Genomic DNA, 19,927 nt, shown 5'->3' on the forward strand with positions numbered 1-19,927 from the left:
CCCTAAGCTACTGAAGGCAATGGGGCCCTTTATATGTCCAGCTGTCCTTTGTCAACAACAAATTGTCGCTGTTTTTTGTGGAGTGTGGTAATTTATGGACCTAATAGGTATCTAAAGCCACATATAGAAATGAGCAAACCAGTGATATTTTAGGGAGCAGGCTAGCAGGCGGGGCCCATTACTTACATCATAGGAGCCTATGCAACACAAAACACTGTTGCTGTATGTAGGTACACAGAAAGTTACATCTACGTTGGGGAAGAAAGATACGCATTCACTCTGCACACATCTGTGCATGTGTCTGCACAGCCTTCCTGGTCTCCCACCTATCTTTCCTTGGCACTTTTAGTTTTTCTTGGTCTGCCTCTATCCTTTGGGCCTGCCCCCATCTCTCTCAGCTGCTAATCTACCGTATTTTTTGCTCTATAAGACTCACTTTTTCCCTCCTAAAAAGTAAGGGGAAATGTGTGTGTGTGTTATGGAGCGAATGCAGGCTGCGCAGCTATCCCAGAAGCCAGAACAGCAAGAGGAATTGCTGCTTTCACTGCGTAGCGATCCCTCTTGCTGTTCTGGCTTCTGAGATTCAGAATATTTTTTTTCTTGTTTTCCTCCTCCAAAAACTAGGTGCGTCTTGTGGTCGGGTGCGTCTTATAGAGCGAAAAATACAGTATTAGTATGTCACATGTAGCTAAAACAGTCTTGCCTTAAGTGTTTTTATGTCTTGGCCTAGACAGAAGGTAGCTTAGGTTTTAAAATGTGAATTCCTAAGTTCACAAGTTTCTTATGTATAGTCAAACCCCTAATTCATAGCTGTATGCCATGAGCTTCTAATGAACCCTTCCGGACACAGACCAGTTGATAAGTGGTATAGTTTTTCCCTGAAAAGGAACAGAAGACACTTGCCTCTTCTAGGATGTGAACTTGGCTTTTTCAGAAACAAATCCACTATCAGATCCATTATTGTGTATATTGTTAGGCTTAATTTGAACAGCACAAAACAAAACTGAAATTAAAATCAGGTGCAAAAATACCTTTTAAATTATCGGGGGCGGGCAGGTCTTTAAAAATAATAATTACTGCCACTTTAAACAGCTGCATAAGGAGAAGGAACTGATTCAGGCACCACCCCTGAGGTTCTACAGCTAGCCAAGTATTTTCTCTCAGTCACTAAATAAATATACAATCGGTTAGTCACAAAACAAAATAGAGGTGTGTTGTGCAGAAGCAGGGTTTTCTTGAGCTCCTTTTTCCGGCCTTAGCTAGATGTTACACGTGAATGTAAATTAAGAAAATCTGGATTGTCTTTTACTTGTTTTTAAGAGAAAAGTCTTTTTTGAGTGAAGGAATTTGAAGTCACAGGGAGTGCTCACCCCTTTTTTCAACTGTTGTCCCTAGTAGCTTTTCTCTCTGCAAAATGCATGCTTTCCATCTGGGGTGGGGGCAGGGAGTGGAGGAAATCCTGTGAATTGTGCTACTACCAACTTGACTCAGAAGCCTAGATAGAAACTTGGCAAGCAGTCTTACTGTATCATGACCATATAAAGAAAATGTCAGTCCCTAGAGGATTACGGATATCAGGCTTTAGTTTTGAAGGCCTCTGACTTTCCATTTCTTTCTCAACCTTTTTCTCTTAAACTTGTTAAACAGGGCTGACTACTTCACTGAGACCAGCATTATTGGAAGCAGTTTTTCTTGCCAAGAGTTTGTCAAACAAGAAGAGAGAGCTCAGGGCAACCGTGCAGAGATTGCATCAGCTGATGCATACATATGGAGGATGGGCAGGAGGGATGAGACGGTTCCTAGGATATCCTTGGCCTGAACAGAGTTTTGTCATCGCTTTCTGCACAGTAATTTTTATTCAGAACCTGAAGCAAAAAAATGAGCATTGTGACATACCCAGGGGTCCTAATGGAAGAGTCCCTGCCGCTCTTTGTACCTTGGTACCCTCTAGGGTCAGAAGGAAGTCCAATGCAGCTGGGTATGTAAGGGCAATAGTCAAGGAAACAGTAATACAACGACTTTCAGCTGTGCAGTGTAAATTGCATGCCCTCTCCTTCCCACCCCCTGTACCCTCCAAATCTGGTCTGGGTTTCCCCCTGCCCCCAACCCTCCAAAACAGATTTAAGGAACTTGTGGGGAAAGGGGAGGGCAGGGAAGTTGCACTGCACAGCTAAAAGTCATTGTGGTAGCATAGCTGTCCACTGTGCTTCATCTTTGTCACAGGAATTAAAGCCACAAACAATAGGCATATGATGGAATACCTTGGCAGATAAGAACAAATGAGTGGTGCAACCCTTAGCCACTAAAACTGGTGGAAGAGTTGAGAGCTAGTGTAGGCTGAAAGACTGAGCAGAGAACCATTCCTGGTTCAAAGCATATCTCTGCCCTGACCTCACTCGACAGCTTTATCTCTCAGCCTCAGCTCCCCATCTGCAATATGTAGACAAAGCTTTTGGCCTGCCCTTTACAGGGATGTTCTGTAAAACAAATTGCTGCAATAATGTGCATGAAGTGTTTTGAACACTCTGAAAAACATCATATATGACAAATAACAAATGAGTGGAAGGAGAACTCAAGCAAGTGGTATAATCAACAGCCACTAAAATTAATGGAAGAGGTGGGAGGTAGTGTAGCCTAGTAGCTAAGAGACCGAGCTGTCAATTATCACTGGTTCAAAGTTTGTCATGACCTCACTAGGCATCTGTAGGGAAATCATTCTCTCTCAGCTTTAGCTCCTCATCTGCAATGTGGGGATAACATTTCTTATCTACTCTTACATGGATGGGTAGAAGTTGCTGCAATACTGCATGCTAAGTGCTTTGAACACTTTCAAAATTGCTACATAAATACTCATTGTCATTTTCTTTAAGAGGGTTTGGATCCACATTCAGGCTTTGCATGAAAGGGGTGAAAACCACCGGTTAGAATCATAGAACTTACCTATGTTTTGTCTATGAAAATAAACATTGAATAGACATTGAACAATTGGGGGGGGTGAGAATTTTAACAATTCATTAATGCATAAGTTTTCATGGGTCACAGTCTACTTCATTATATGAGTGTAATCCTAAATCGGCAAGTTTCTGTCCATACTTGTGAGGTGGGGGGGGGGGCAGGGAAATAAAATACAAAAAGAACAGACAGTGATGATTATCTAACAGCAAATTTGTTACAGTGACTGCTTAGCAAAACTGAGTTGGTGATTACAAACATAGGGTTTTAATTGCTTTACAGCATATTTCTAGTTTGGATGGTTGCTGTTCACTTTACTTTCAGAATATGGTACTTAAGATACCCACAAACGTACGAAAATGTAACCTGCAAATAGCTAAACAAAACATGTTTAATTCCCCACTTTGTTAAAGGTTACCAAATATGTGTTGGGGGAGTTCAATAAACACTCACGTGGCATTTTGCAATATAATTTTCCACATATCCTCCAGACTCTTCCTGCTATGCATCATGAGATTTTTGATTTGCAGATATCCAAGTGGTTCAAAATGTTCAAAGGATTTAATCACAAGTTTGTTCACATGCCAGTCACAGGTTTGCTAAGCAACATTGAAGACTCAGCATCCCAGTTCCTAGGTAATCCATCCAACATTATCATTTTAGCCATGGGAATAACTTGCAGGTATCCTCCCTGGAATACATTTGTTGTAAATAAAAATATGCCCTTTTCCCTTATGGGGTATCCAAGAGCCCATATAGAGTCCTTACATAGGTTCCCTATTGGTAGGAGAAAATAACAGAGGCCAACCAGAGAATATTGAGAAGCAAAGCAGCTAGTAAGCTTGATCTTTATTGATCTGTTGCAACAGGGTACTCCCCTCACACGCAGGAGAGGAAGAGGACCCAGAACAATGGCCTGCAAGGCCTTATAAAGACTTTTGAAATTCCCATTCTCTAGATCAGGACCACCCCCAGAAACATTATGCATACATCACAGAAGGGGTGTAACCTAAGACCACCCCTCAGATACATCCCCCTACATCACAGAAATTTAAATATTGTTTTTCTCCTGTTGTTGTTTATCTCCTGTCTAGCAGGTTACTTGATTGGATTTCCTGGGGAGCCTGGCCATTCTTTTGTAGTGGTAAAATACTTATTTCCTGGGCCAGGTCACAGGCTCACACCTTATTCAAACAGACATATCCTTGAGACAGGATTTGTGAGGAAAGAGACAATGGGGAGGCTTTTCCAGGATTTGGTCAGTTTAGGAATCAAAATGGTTCCAGATTGGTCTTCCTGTGTTGATCTATGTACGTGTGGTTATGAACGTTGCCATATATCTAAAACCATAAAATTCCTATCACATTATTCCCCCCTTTGGGGCTAGAATTTTTCTTAAAAATTTTTGCCCCACAAATAATAACATCGTATGTTGTAAATGGATGTCTTTGTATAAAGATATCATAAAAATAACACATGTTGCGTTTTGCTACTAAATTACTTGTGGCATTCTAACACTTTGGAAGAGACCATTTACTCAATAGTGTTCTATGCTTTACACCTAGCAGGAAGGTCCACTAATGACTGAAAAATGCAGTTGGTGTTTTGTCCTTCGCCATTTTTGTGTGTTCTCAGGTGTCAAGCTAGCTCTTCTGTGGTCTCACACCGGCATAGTGCTACCATGTTGCCTGGCATTCACCATAGCTGGCACAGGTTTGGACATCTCGTGAGGGACATGCCTTTGCCTTGGCCTTTAGCTATGGGATTTTATTATAGGCTGTGGTCTTGCACTCATGGGAAGTTGCTCACTTGCACTTAAAGGACCAAAAAGCTAATTGCAGCCTGGATACACTTGCCCAATTCAAACTGAGTCCAATTTGAATTTATCTTGCCCCATCGTTCTCAACTCTTCAAACCAATCTGTTAAAAGAAAACCATTCTTAAAAGGGCACTTTGTCCAAATAAGTCAATTTAACTCTATAAGGGATCATTCCTGCTAAACCAAAGCATTTGCACCTTCACGTACCTGGTGTTTTATGGATCCAGAAGCTTGTCCTTGGCAAAACGAGGTTTAACACATTTTAAAATGGATAGGGAAAGTTGGCAGAGTGCCAGGTGGAACAATGAAATGTGGTTATAAATTGAGCTAAACATTGGACTACACAATAGTGTGAGCTATTAGAAAGTATAAAATGCATGAGAATTCTCCATTGGTGTGTAAGCAATAAGACATTAAACATAAAAACAATTACACACAAAAATTGCCCCCCTTTGTGGAAATCACACTGTCAGACACATTTCAACATTCTTACATAATAACACATAATACAAAACAAACTAATTAAATATCAGTTGCATATCTTGACACAATTGTGATCTTTTACGTATGTATCTTTTGAATCCTGGAGCACAGAGGCTTGAGTTTCAAAAGTGAGAAAATGTCCTTGCAATTCAAGTCCTCCCCCCTTTGTCAGCCCCACTCCCCCATCAGTCTATATCCTTTGAAAGAGATAGCTGTGGGCACTTTGAAAACTCTGGTGTTGCAGGTCTTGTGATGGCGAAGAACTGAGTTGAGGGGTTGTTGCTGCTTTTCATCATTGCACATCTGTAGAAGTGATATCCTGTAAGGGGCAGGGTTTTTGGGGACTTAAACACACAGTTAGACAAGGAAGGGGCAAAAGGCAAAAAGGATGTCCTTGAGTTTTCCGTGGGAAGCTGCAGATAATTAAAAATCTTAGCGAATTAAGCATTTCATTCATTCCAATATTATTATCACATTTTCATATAATTACTGTTATTATCTGCCAAGTTCGTTTGGTTTCCTTCACTTTGGAGAGAAAGAGAACTGTAAAAAATACAAGGTTAAAATAATAATGAAACACACACACTGACTTATGAGGAACGAAAATAAATAAATGCTAAGGCACACAATTAATAAGAAACTTGAAGTAACCTGAAGTAATCTGTTTTGGCATTTTAACATCCCAAATGAAAATAAAAGAGTGTTTCTTGATGTGACAACATCGGCTGTAATGTTAATAGCGGAATACTGGGAAATGAGTTAATACCAAGAAAAAATGAATGGCAATTTAAAGTTGTGCAAGTACCTTGCACTAGCCAAAATGACAGAATTAATAAGAAATGCTCAGGCAAAAAGGTAAACAAATACAATTCCATAAATAATGTTTGGTTGTGCTTTGATTAATTTCATATATATAATGGAAGAACTGATAAAACGAACTTAATAAACGAAAACAGATTATTTGTAACCTAAAAAAAATGTCAAAGCCGCAAAGAGATAGAGGGAAGTCACTAATATAGCAGGGATTCAGACTTGTTTTGCTGAACAGAAAGAAAGTGACTGTTTGCCTTTAAGGGAAGAAAGACAAAAAGAAAAACAAATGCAATTACTTTTTATAGAGTATTTAAATCACTGTTTGCATCCCCTCATTATCATTTGTGCTGTGGGAGAAAAGAAAGGACACTCTGTTAAAAGGGAAAATTATTTCATGTGAGAGGTCTGTCAGGAAATGCTGTTCCTAAAATGCATAGGCATATACACACACACACCAAAAAAAAAACTTATAAAATTTAAATTCCATTGGGAGGCGAACCTTTTGTCTTACGTAGCCCCTGGAGCAAGACACATTAGGGTGATTTCCCTCAATGGTTCCAAGTTTTACATAAGGAAATTTGGATAGGTTTCACGCTCTCCAAACCTTCTCTCTCCCCCCTCCTTTCTCTCGCTCTCTCTTTTTTTTGTAAGCTGATCTAGCCTCTGTGCATGTGCAGAGTTCATGTCTCAGCAAACCTTTTATACCATTGAAATGTTGCATCTTTTGGCTCAATTAGAATAAGGAAGGGAAAGGTAAGGAGTAGATTAAAAATAGGGTTAGATTTTAAAACAAACAAACAAACAAAAAACAACTAAGCAATTCAAGTATTCACCAAAGCTAGCAATTTCAGCCCAAGCAAAAGGAGTGCTTCCTTTATGTACAGGAAAGGGCTATCATTATTGGTCATTTTATCTGGTCATTCGCGGAACAATCAACCGCTCTCTTATTTATGAGTAAAAATGGCCAGAGTCAGAATTCATAGGATTTTTTTTAACATTCTCAGTCATTTCAGCCTTACCATTTGCAGACAAAATTTTCCTGCCCTTTATTTACAGGATTGGTCAAGGCTAATTCTACTTGATTATTCATTTGTATGTGCTTAAACTTTGAGTAGACTTTTAAGTCTGATTTTTTGTAAATAATAGACAAAACGATAAACACTGTAATCACTTAAATGCCTGATATCACCAGTTCTGCTTCAAACATCACGGCTTCACCTCACACCTTTTAAAAAACAAAGAGCAAATCTGGGCTGAATTTCAACACATCAGCTACAAATTGGGAAAGTTGAAAGGGACCTGGGGTCATCTAGTCCAACCCTAAAATACAGGGTTCATAGCAAGATTTGTACTACCAGAGAGACACACACATACTTATGTACACAGACACAACTGGGGAAGAGACCACAAGCCATGCGCCTATCACAAGCCATGCGCCTATCATGTACTAAGGAAGAGGAAAATAAAAGTACCCAACTTTATACAGAACCCTTTTAGCAGATCTTGAAGCTAGTTTGAGTGAGAGTTTACTTCCTTAGACTAGAGAGTGAAAGTTCCTAGATAAATTATCTTTAAAGACTGAAGTGAATGTTTTTCCTAAGATAGGGAGAGGATCTCTTATAAAGCATAGTTAAAACAGCCATAGATTTGATTTAAAAGGAATACAAAAGTGACAATTTTTCCTGAACTTGCAGAGGAATAGTAAGCCTAATCTATGCCCCCCCACCTTTGCAGTTTCCTTTAAAGGAAGCTTACTCGGGAGTAAATTTACCTGGCACAGAATAAGAAGGAGAAGGAAAAAAAAACCTGAAAGAGACAGAATGAAACAAGGGGGGGGGCATTTTCTAAGAAAAGAGGCCAGGACGTCTTATAGAGACTGATATCAGGAACCTTACAATAACTCTTCTGTCCAACCAAATCAAAGTTAAAACTGGACTCACATATTTTTCTTAGAAGGAACGCCATACTTTCATAGGCATATGCTTAATGAAATACATACACTGCATTTTAGCTTGAGAGAGCAGTTGGCTCAACTAGGCTTTTGCAGCAGAAACATTGGGTTAACTTCACATTCCCAGAATAGACTGGAACAAGCACGTATACAGGATTCTACCACTTGGGAGGAAAACTCTTTTGGAGCCTCTCTCAAATAACAAACATTTAAGTTAAGCAGCTGCTGGATGTTACCTAAGTACAATTTAAACACTGGAAAAACGTTTCTTAAACACAAATTGAAGGGGACTGTCAGAGTCCAGGTGGGAATTAAGCACCAACTGGGCTTCTTTCCCATCAGGAGTCTGCGGGTTCATTTCTTTTGATTGAGGTGCACCCATTTTAAGAATTTTTAATAGCGCTAGCTTTTGCTTTTATACTGCAGTCGGGGTTTTATCCCCACTTTTCAGGAAACACAATAAATAACCCACAGTACACTCAATTTGGACAACTCCGAGAATTAGTACTGTGACACACCGCCGTTCGTCTGGCCTGACTTACTAGGCTGGTACAGCTGTTGGCCTTTCCTGGCTACTAAGCTAACAGTGCGGTCAGCGATCTCAAACCCCCCCTTTGGTCATTACTCAGCCAGGGAGCCCACAGCAACCTCCTGCCTCTTACAATCTAACCTGAGAGTTCCCTACTGGACGCTTGCGTAGCGCAGTGCCAGATTGGGACTCAGAAATGACAAAGAAGGAAAGGAATCAGGTGCCCTTGCTTTCTCTGCTCACAGGTCATCTCTAACAAAGATCGCCATGGCAGAGGTGCGGCTGCACCTGGGAATTATAGTTTTCAGTACAGAAGAAAAAGCACGACCTTTTTCTGGGCAAAACTCCGAAGGAATAGGTCGGCATATAGACTGTAGAAGGGAAATGAAAGAAGTCACACACAACTTTTGCCTGGGCATACTCCGAAGGGCTAGGGCTGGTGTTGAGATCGAGGGGACAGAAAGGAGAAGGCAATTTTTAGATGAGGAAAAAAGTAGAAATTTTAGATTTGAAGGGAAAAGGAAGAATTAAAGAATTTTGGTTGCTGCGGTTTAGAGAACCCAACCCACTACCCATGTTTCCTACTTAATACTCACTTCCGCATGCGCTGTTCCTGGTGATCCCACGATCTCTTGACTGGTTGTTTAAGGCCGGCCTGATCAAGCGTTGCTTCCTCTGGTTAGCCCCGCTGAACCTCCAGTTATTTCCAGACCCTGGGATCGATGGAAGACTGGCTATTCCTCCTGGCAAACTGCCTGGTGCGCGCTGGATAACCAGTCCTTCCTCGTTTCCAGAATCCGGGTAACCAAAAGTCCCTTCGTGCGTGGTCGCCATCTGTTGTAAATAAAAATATGCCCTTTTCCCTTATGGGGTATCCAAGAGCCCATATAGAGTCCTTACATAGGTTCCCTATTGGTAGGAGAAAATAACAGAGGCCAACCAGAGAATATTGAGAAGCAAAGCAGCTAGTAAGCTTGATCTTTATTAATCTGTTGCAACAGGGTGCTCCCCTCACACGCAGGAGAGGAAGAGGACCCAGAACAATGGCCTGCAAGGCCTTATAAAGACTTTTGAAATTCCCATTCTCTAGATCAGGACCACCCCCAGAAACATTATGCATACATCACAGAAGGGGTGTAACCTAAGACCACCCCTCAGATACATCCCCCTACATCACAGAAATTTAAATATTGTTTTTCTCCTGTTGTTGTTTATCTCCTGTCTAGCAGGTTACTTGATTGGATTTCCTGGGGAGCCTGGCCATTCTTTTGTAGTGGTAAAATACTTATTTCCTGGGCCAGGTCACAGGCTCACACCTTATTCAAACAGACATATCCTTGAGACAGGATTTGTGAGGAAAGAGACAATGGGGAGGCTTTTCCAGGATTTGGTCAGTTTAGGAATCAAAATGGTTCCAGATTGGTCTTCCTGTGTTGATCTATGTACGTGTGGTTATGAACGTTGCCATATATCTAAAACCATAAAATTCCTATCACACATTATATATTGTAAAAATTTCTAGCTGAAATATGCCCTCCTTACTATTCCAGTCTGGCTTCAAGGCTGGTCTTGGCACTGAAACTCCCACTTCCGGGGGCGGCGCGAACGGCAATGGCGGTCCTCTTCTGAACGGGAGAGGAGGCTCCGCAGGCAACGGGTCGTCCGCTACGGCGAAGCGGAGACCCACATCGGAAAACCCCAGGCGGCAAGAGCCTGGGGTCTTGAGGCTCGGTGGGCGCCTAGAGCGACCCTCCAAGTGCAGAAGGAACCCCGTAAGGGGCTCCGGAGCACGGAGGGGGGTTGCGGCGCTGTGAGCTGTTTCGCAGCCTGAGGAGCGAAGCCGCGCTGCTGCTGTCGGTGAGCGCTGATCCCTTTTCCTGCCAAATTACGGATCCGGATGAAAAAGCAACTAATTTGTGAGTAAAAGACTGAATCACTCGAAATTTGAGACTTTAAAAGGGAAACTTAAATTGGCTTGAACTTGGCTGTGAGCGGAGAGACGTGGAAGCAGGAAGTCCGTCTTCCGCAGCCATTGAACTTGAAAAAAAGCAATCAGCTGGAGGAGTGGAGGCTGAAAGAAAGAGACTCTAAGTCTTACAGATCTAAGCATCTATTTGAACTTGCATTTTAAAGTAAAGACTTCAAGTTAAAGATTTGGGATTTCTATTTGTACTTGACTTTCCTCCTCTTATTGGATTACAAATTTAAAGGTGAAACCCAGAGTCAGGAGCTGCCTGAGTACTAAGGGAGCTGTCAGTACTGCAGATTTGGATACTGTATATTGGAACTGGAAACAATCTGAGGGTATTGATACCTTTTAAATTTGAAACATTCTTTTTGGAAATAAATAAGCACTGTCTGCAACAAGGTAATCATTTATAAACTCTGCTAAGTATTTGTATCTGAAGGTTCTTGGACATTAATTTAGACTCTGAAAGATAGATTAAGCTCCCTCTAGAGGATTGGATTATAACAGTGATTCTACATACACTTTTTACTTTCGATTCCCTTGCTGTTTGCTTGCTCTGGACCTTTCCATTCCCATGGGAACAACTCAGTGTGACCTTGACTGACAGATAACGTTGGAATGAGTGGCACAAGAAAAAGAGGGAGAGCTAAACAAACAACTCTAACAACTCTAACCTCAGCCTTACAGACACGCAGATCATCTGTGCCTGCTTTGCCCTCAGAAGTGGAGGGTGAGGGCGAAGCAGAGCAGTTACAATTGGAAGATATGGCCTCAGGAGCATCTGCTTCTATACTAGATAAAATCTTTGAAAAATTGGAAGCTTTGGACAAGAAAGCAGATGCCCAATCAGCAAAGATTGATAAAAATACAGAATGTTTAAATAAATTAACCACACAAGTGACACAGAATGCACAAGCAATTGGACAGCTAACGGAGGCCTCAGCAGAAAATCGGAAATTGACTGAGGACACCAGACAAAGATTTGAAAATTTAGAGCAAGAGGTAAGACCACTCACTAAACAAGTTGGGGAACACCAGATTTATCTCTCGATGATAGAACTGCGAAACCGTGAGAACAACTTAAGGATTAGATCACTACAAGAGGCAGAAGAAGGAAATCTAACTGAGTTTTTGACCAAAGAATTCTCCAAGTTCTGGAACTTGGAAGAAAAGGACTTTAAAATTGTGTCAGCTTTCAGACTTGGAAGATTCATAAAGAAGGAGAGGCCCAGAGACTGTTTGATAACATTGAGATCAAAGGAGGAAAGGGATAAGATTCTGGGACTACACTTTGTAAAATCACTGGAGGTGTTGGATAGAAGAATCGAAATTTATAAAGATATCCCAAGACTACTGCTTGACCTTAGAACCGCCTATTCTGAACTTGTTAAACTACTAAGGAGCAACGCAATTCCATTTAGGTGGGAATTTCCTCAAGGATTATCTTTTACCTTTAGAGGGAGAAAGGTTAAAGTTAGAACACTGGAAGAGAGAGACAAATTCCTGTCTACACACGGAGAGGACCTTCAAAAAAGAATTGAACTACCTTCTGGGCCTGAGGCAACGCCAATACCAACATCAGCATCTGTGGAACCTGAAGTCCCTGAGAAGATACCACCCCTTGAAAAATAACCAGATAATTCAGGATGTCTCTGCAACTGTTGAGCTGGAATATTAATGGTTGTAACATTCCGGAAAAAAGGAAGAAAATATTTCATATATTAAAAAAAGAACAATTGGACATTATTTGTTTACAAGAAACACATGTGACGAGGCTCCACAGAAAAGTGTTAATAAATAAAAGATTGGGCCAGGAATTTGTATCTTCGGACAAAGTTAAGAAGAGAGGCGTAGTGATATATGCAAAAGAGAGCCTGTCACCTAAATTCCTATTTAAAGATGAACATGGAAGAATTTTGGCCATTGAGATACAATATCAAGGAGAGAAACTGCTGATATTAGGAATTTATGCACCTAATGAAGGGAAATCGGAATTTTACAAGAAGTTGCAGGAGACAATGCTGGATTATCTAGACTACAACAACATCATAATGATGGGAGATATGAACGGGGTCGTATCAACTAACATGGACAAGTCACAAAGTCAAAATGTTACAAAAGACGGCAGACTACCTAAAACCTTTTTTGAAATGACTGACAATATGGACTTGATTGACATTTGGAGGACAAAGAACCCACTAGGAAGAGAGGGAACATTCTTTTCTGAAGCCCAACTGACCTGGACAAGAATCGACCAAATATGGATTTCTAGAGGCCTGGCACCTAAGGTTAGAAAAGTGGAAATCTGCCCAAAGACCTGCTCTGACCACAATGCAGTAAAGATGGATATGACACTATTACCAACTGGATCCTTTAGATGGAAGATGAATGACAATTTGTTTAGAGATCAGGAAATTACCAAGAAGGCCCAAAAAGTTTTGAAGGACTATTTTGAGATAAACATGAATAATATGGTGGAAAAAAGAATAATCTGGGACGCAAGCAAAGCTGTAATGAGGGGATTCTTGATACAACAGAATGCAGTGAAGAAAAGAACACATAATGAGAAAAAAGATAAGATCTTGGATAAAATAAAAGAATTAGAGAAGAAATTAAGAGTGAATCCGAAGTCACAGCCAACTCTGAGAGAAATTAAACTTTATCAAACACAATATTCTAAGTTGATAAATCAGGAAATTGAATGGAAGGTTAAATTAATGAAACAAAAAACGTTTGAGTCGGCGAATAAATGTGGAAAACTGCTAGCTTGGCAGTTGAAGAGAAGACAAAGATTAAACACTGTTACAAACTTAGAGGTTGATGGAAAAAACATCCAGAATCCGGTGGACATTAGAAAGTGTTTCCAGAGATACTTCAAAAAATTATACACCCAAGGGCCGCAAGATGATGTTGAGATTAAACAATTTTTGGCAAAAAACGGATTATCTAAATTGTCACAAGAAAATAGGACAATCCTGAATTCTAAAATAACACGACAGGAGATCGAACAAGCTATCCAGAACATGCAACTTGGCAAATCTCCAGGACCAGATGGGCTGACCTCCAAGTACTATAAGACATTGAAAGACTATTTGATACAACCTTTGATGGAGGTCAGCAATGAAATTATGGAGGGGAGGAGGGCACCGGAGTCGTGGAAGGAAGCATTTATCACATTAATACCAAAGTCGGAAGCTGAAAAGACACAACTTAAGAACTACCGTCCCATCTCTCTCTTAAATGTGGATTACAAAATATTTGCAGACATTTTGGCAAATAGATTTAAAAAAGTTTTAAATGAAGTAATTCATAAGGACCAGGCTGGCTTTCTCCCAGGAAGACATCTGTTTGCTAATACAAGGAACATTATTGACATTTTGGAACTTCTGCAAACAGATATAAATACAAAAGCAGTTTTAATTTTTATAGATGCGGAGAAGGCCTTTGACAATATATCCTGGAAATTTATGATGGGAAATTTAAAAGAGATGGGAGTGGGACGGGGTTTTGAAAATGGGATTGAGGCGATATATTCAGAACAGAAAGCTAAACTGATAGTGAATAATGTGGTTACGGAAGAGTTTAAAATTGAAAAAGGGACACGACAAGGTTGCCCTATTTCCCCTTTGTTATTTATTTCGGTTCTGGAAGTGCTATTGAACATGATTAGAAGGGATCAGTTGGTGGAAGGAATTCAGGTTGGTCAGAAACAATATAAATTAAAAGCTTTTGCAGATGACCTGGTTTTGACCTTGCAGAAGCCAGAGCCCAGTACGAAAAGAGTATTACAACTGACTAATGACTTTGGTCGGGTGGCTGGATTTAAATTAAATAAACAGAAAACTAAGGTTTTGGGGAAAAACTTGACTAATACAGAGTCAGAACGGTTTCAGAATGAGATGGAACTTAATGTGGTGAAAAAAGTGAAATACCTAGGGGTAAAAATAACAGCAAAAAATCTAGGTCTATTTAAGGATAACTATGAAAAATGTTGGACAGAAATTAAGAGAGACCTAGATAGTTGGACAAAATTGAAACTTTCTTTGTTAGGCCGAATTGCTGCTATTAAGATGAATGTATTGCCAAGGATGTTGTTTTTATTTCAAACACTTCAGGTTTTGGACAAAACGGAGTGCTTTCAGAGGTGGCAGAGAGACATTTCCAAGTTTGTCTGGCAGGGCAAAAAGCCCAGAATTAAGTTTAAGATATTAACCGATGCAAAACAAAGAGGGGGCTTTGCCCTGCCAGACTTAAAGTTGTATTACGAAGCCGCAGCGTTCTGCTGGCTAAAAGACTGGCTACTTCTTGAAGACACTGATGTGCTGGATTTGGAGGGGTTTAACAATACCTTTGGATGGCATGCATATTTATGGTATGACAAGGTTAAAGCAAATAAGGCCTTTAAGAACCATATTGTCAGAAAATCATTGTTTAATGTCTGGTCAAAATATAAAGACTTGCTGGAAAATAAAACACCAAGGTGGCTTTCACCTTTGGAAGCCAAGGCCCGAAAAAGACCCAATATGGAGGCTAAATGGCCAAAATATTGGGAAATTCTAGGAAAGGATGGAGACAAATGGAAATTGCAGAGTCTAGAGAAAATGAAAGACAAAGTGCGAGACTGGTTACATTACGCTCAGATCAAAGAAGTTTTTAAAAATGATAAGAAATTAGGGTTCCAGGTGGAGAAATCGAAATTAGAAACAGAATTGTTAGAACCAAAGATTAAGGTACTTTCAAGGATGTATAACTTGCTGTTGAAATGGAATACACAAGACGAAACGGTTAAATCGGCTATGATAAGGTGGGCACAGGACATTGGGCATAATATCATGTTTGAGGACTGGGAGAGGTTGTGGAATAATGGACTGAAATTTACTGCATGTAACGCCCTGAAAGAAAATGTAATGAAAATGATTTATAGATGGTACATGACCCCAGTCAAACTTGCTAAAATTTACCACCTGTCTGATAATAAGTGTTGGAAATGCAAAGAGTGCGAGGGAACGTTCTTCCACCTCTGGTGGACTTGCCCTAAAGTGAAGGCGTTCTGGGAAATGATCTATAATGAACTGAAAAAGGTATTTAAATATACCTTCACTAAGAAACCAGAGGCTTTCCTTTTGGGTATTGTCGGCCAAGGGGTGGCAAAGAAGGACCAGACATTCTTTATGTATGCAACTACAGCAGCAAGGATACTTCTTGCAAAACATTGGAAAACTCAAGATCTACCCACACTGGAAGAATGGCAGATACAACTGATAGACTACATGGAACTGGCTGAAATGACCGGCAGAATCCGTGACCTGGGAGAAGAGAGGATTGAGGAGGACTGGAAGAAATTTAAGAACTATTTACAAAAGTATTGTAATTTGAGTGAATGCTAAATAAGATGCTAGACTAAAACAACTGAGCACCACTAAATTTAGAAGCTTTTTTAAGAAAATAAGTAAGACTGTGAAAAATTAGCTCCTTTTGAGAATTATATGATTATGAAATATAGAAGGGATATAAGAATTTAAACAAGATGATAAATTGCTGACAAAATGTTTTAACGATGAAAATGGGAGCGGGAGGTGTGAGGAAGTCCAAAGAAAATGTGAAAATATGTTAAGATCGATGTTACATTGTTTATTATGTCTATTTTTATTGTAAAATTTAATAAATTGCTTTAAAAAAAAAAATGAAACTGCCCTGATTGCCCTTGTTGATGACATTTGGGAGAGAGATGGTGGTAATGTGACACTACTCTGTCTCCTCAGCTGCTTTTAACACTCTTGACTCCGTATCCTTCTGGAGCATCTCAGAGAGGTTGGGGTTGCAGGCACTGTGCTTCTGTGGTTCTGCTCCAGAAAGCAGTCGTGGGAGTTGTCCTGTGGTGTCCCACAGGGTTCTGTCTTGTCCTCCATGCTATTTAACATCTATGTGAAGCCTCTGAGAGCAGTCAGCAGGAGATCTGGAGTGAAGTGCCCTCAGTATGCAGATGACATCCAGCTCTATCTCTCCATTCCATGTTAACTGGGAGAGGCTTGAGGTGTTAGACCTGTGCTTGAGGGATAGTGGGATGGTAGTGGGTGGGCCAGTAAACTGAAGCTGAATCATGAAAAGAAAGAGGTGTTGTTATGTCTCCCAAGCTCTCACGTCTGGAAGGTGGGAAGAAGGCCTGCCCTGGATAGGGTTGAACTCCCCTAGAAGGAACAGGTCCACAGCTTGGTGGTGCTGCTGGATTCAGCACTGTCACTGGAGGCTCAGGTGGCCTTCAGGGCTAGGAGTACAGTGGTACCTCAGGTTAAGAACTTAATTTGTTCTGGAGGTCCGTTCCTAAACCTGAAACTGTTCTTAACCTGAAGCACCACTTTAGCTAATGGGGCCTCCCGCTACTGCCGCTGCGCAATTTCTGTTCTCATCCTGAAGCAAAGTTCTTAACCCGAGGTAGTATTTCTGGGTTAGCGGAGTCTGTAATCTGAAGCATCTGTAACCCGAGGTACCACTGTACCTGTTTCCAGTTGTGGCTGGTTCACCAGCTTACTACTGCTTTTGGACAGAAATGACTTGGCCACTGTACTCAATGCTTTGCTAACTTCCAGACTGGATTATTGCAATGCACTCTACATGGGGCTGTCCTTGAAGACAACTCAGAAACTTCAACTGGTCCAAAATGCAGCGGCCAGATTACTGGCTGGAGATCCATTAAAATCTCACATTAAAATCCCTGCTTAAGGTGCTCATGTTATTGTTCAAAGACCTAAACAACTCAGGCCCCAAATGCGTGAGAGGCTGCCTTCTTCCCTACAGATCCCCGCAGATGGTAAGATCAGCAGATGGGGCCCTATTGATTGTTCCACTGCCCTTAGAAGCTCAGGGTGGTGGTGGCAAAAGGACATTTTCTGGGGCAGCTCCTAAGTTGTAGAACTCTCTGCCCACCCTCTACCGAAGTACATCTGGCATCTTCATTGTACAGCTTTTGGTGAATGCTGAAGACATACCATTTTACCTTGGCTTTTGACTCTGCTAAAACTCCCATTCAGCCACGAGGCATAACCCTACCTCAGAATTGTTGTGAAGACGCCGCTCAGAGCTCTTTCAAGGAAAGATGTGTTAATGTAATAAATAAACACATATCTATATACCTATTCTGTCATTTCAGCTCTCTGAATTATCAGTGCATGCTGGAAATTCTTCTGCTCTTCCTGCGGCTCATTCTTCACTCAGAGCTATAATCCTCTCCTTGTGATATGATAATCTTTTCAACGACACTATTATATTGCCACAACTAAGGATGAGGATTTGAAGGACAAGCAAACCTGTTGCTCAAGGTTGCTTTCATATCTTGCTAACACTTCAAAAGCCACTAGAACTGTGGTTCCCAAAATGTTTCTCCTATGGACCACTTGAAAATTGCTGCTGGTCTTGGCAGACCACTTAATGATTCTTTTACAGTAATTGTTATGTTTTGTGGTAGATACTGTATGTTTTTAATGGTGTTTTATTGCCTATTTTATGCTATTATACTCCATAGAATTGTAATGATAATACAATAAAATACATACAAGGAATTAAAAAATCAATTAAAAGTAAATATGAATATTGAAATCAGACAGACCACCTGAATGGACCACAGCTTGAGGACCTTTGCACTGGAATGCACTTTTGTCAGAAGGTTCATAATTATCTTCTACACATTGACAAATTGTGATTATTATGCATCTACATCATAAATAGGGTAATAGTGAACTCAGCTGCCTGAAGGTCTGCAGCAACAGGCTTGAGGGAACCCAAAGGTTTACAGAATTACAAAAACCCTAAGAAAAAATCCAAACAGGAGGAATGCAAAAAAAAGGCACCTTCACTGTTCTATTTTCAGTGCTTGCTTGAATTTTTTGTTTAATCAAGCCTATTAAGCCACGTAGCTGTTGTTTTAATCTCTTTTACTGTTAGTTTTAATTATTTTAAAATGTTTTAAACATTTTTTATTGATGATTTGAATAGTTCTTGTAAACCGCTGTAACAGTGAAGGCTCGCAAATGCAAATATCTTTAAGTGGGAACTAGACTTTAAGAGTACACATCACCAGATCCTCAAATCACTGAGCAATGCCATTACATTTGAACTGACTTCCGAATTTAAAAAATTTACCCTACCTAATCAAATGCTTAATTTATTGCAGCTGCATTGACCTTCTCAGTTGCAACGGTATGATGAGACCCAAATGCAAGTAGAGCCAGATAAATGTTTTGCAACCTATTTGTTTTCACTTGACTTGCAGCGTATTTCTCATTTGCCACATTGTCTCTGAATGCCTTAAAGCAGAGCTTTCCAAACTTTTCAAGTTGTTGACACACTTTTTGGACATAGGAATTCAGTTTTGTATCATTTTGTGACACAGTAATTCAGTTTTACTAGCAAACTAGTGGTTAAACTAACCCTTTCCAGTCCCAGGAGCAGCATGGGGAATGTTTGTGCAACACACCTACACACTGCAGTTGACACACTAATGTGTTGCGACACACAGTTTGGAAAGCTCTGCCTTAAAGAAACTTGAGCCTCCAGCAATTTCTCTGGGCAAGGCCTAACCATGTATAATCAGTTTGCATTCCCCTACTACAAGAGCAGCTAGCCACCAATTTGAACATGCACCAAAACCCCTTTTAATGTCCTCAACACAGGTGTGTAAATAACATGGGGAACCTCATGAGTATCGTTCAACTGGCATTGTGTTCTCCCATGTAATGAGCAAATCAAATCAGGAGGGTCACGTGAGCAGCTACAAGTAGCTGGTGACAGTGTCCTTTGTGGTCATTGTCAGTTTCAGAAAGCATAAGCCAGGCATCCCCCAAAGCGTCCCTCCAGCTGTTTTGGGACTACAATTCCCATCATCCATGACCACTGGTCCTGTTAGCTAGGGATGGTGGGAGTTGTCATCCCAAAACAGCTGGAGGGCCGAGTTTGGGGGTGCCTGGCATAAGCCATCTACAGTATACAATGCCATTTTCCTCACAAATCAAGCATTCTGAAGAACACACAACTCAGTATGGGAAAATGCATCTGGAAGAGCAGGCTTTATAAAAGGATACTATGCTGGTGAATCATTAATCTGAAATAGTAAACTGATGCCTCGGCTGAGTCATCCATTGACTCTGGATGCTGGAAGTCTAACTGACTGGGGAAGGAGGGAACTTAGGAAGAAGCATAATATGAAGATGTAACAAGATAGCTTGCACCTATGATACCAGAAACCTGGCTGAGCTTCATAGGGTGTCAAAGATGTGACTGACACCATCCAGATTGCTAGACTGCCTAACCTTGCCTATCCAGCTCCTATTAACACAGCCCATATTTATGGTGTGGAAAGTAAGGATAGAATTTTTTTTCCCCTCTTTCATAGTACTAGAACCTGAGGCCATCTAGCTG

General features: G+C 40.6%; 1 long non-coding RNA gene across 1 annotated transcript; it reads left to right on the top strand.

Moving 5' to 3' along the window:
- The first annotated feature begins 1,064 nt into the window (after window positions 1-1,064).
- LOC308476656 lies at window positions 1,065-18,013 on the top strand. Its single transcript, XR_013986037.1, has 3 exons — window positions 1,065-1,847; window positions 3,483-3,588; window positions 17,664-18,013. It is a non-coding gene; the product is annotated as an uncharacterized lncRNA (long non-coding RNA).
- The last annotated feature ends 1,914 nt before the right edge of the window (window positions 18,014-19,927 follow it).

Source organism: Podarcis pityusensis (genome assembly GCF_964106645.2).
Source record: "Podarcis pityusensis genome assembly, chromosome: 4".
NCBI lineage: Eukaryota > Metazoa > Chordata > Lepidosauria > Squamata > Lacertidae > Podarcis > Podarcis pityusensis.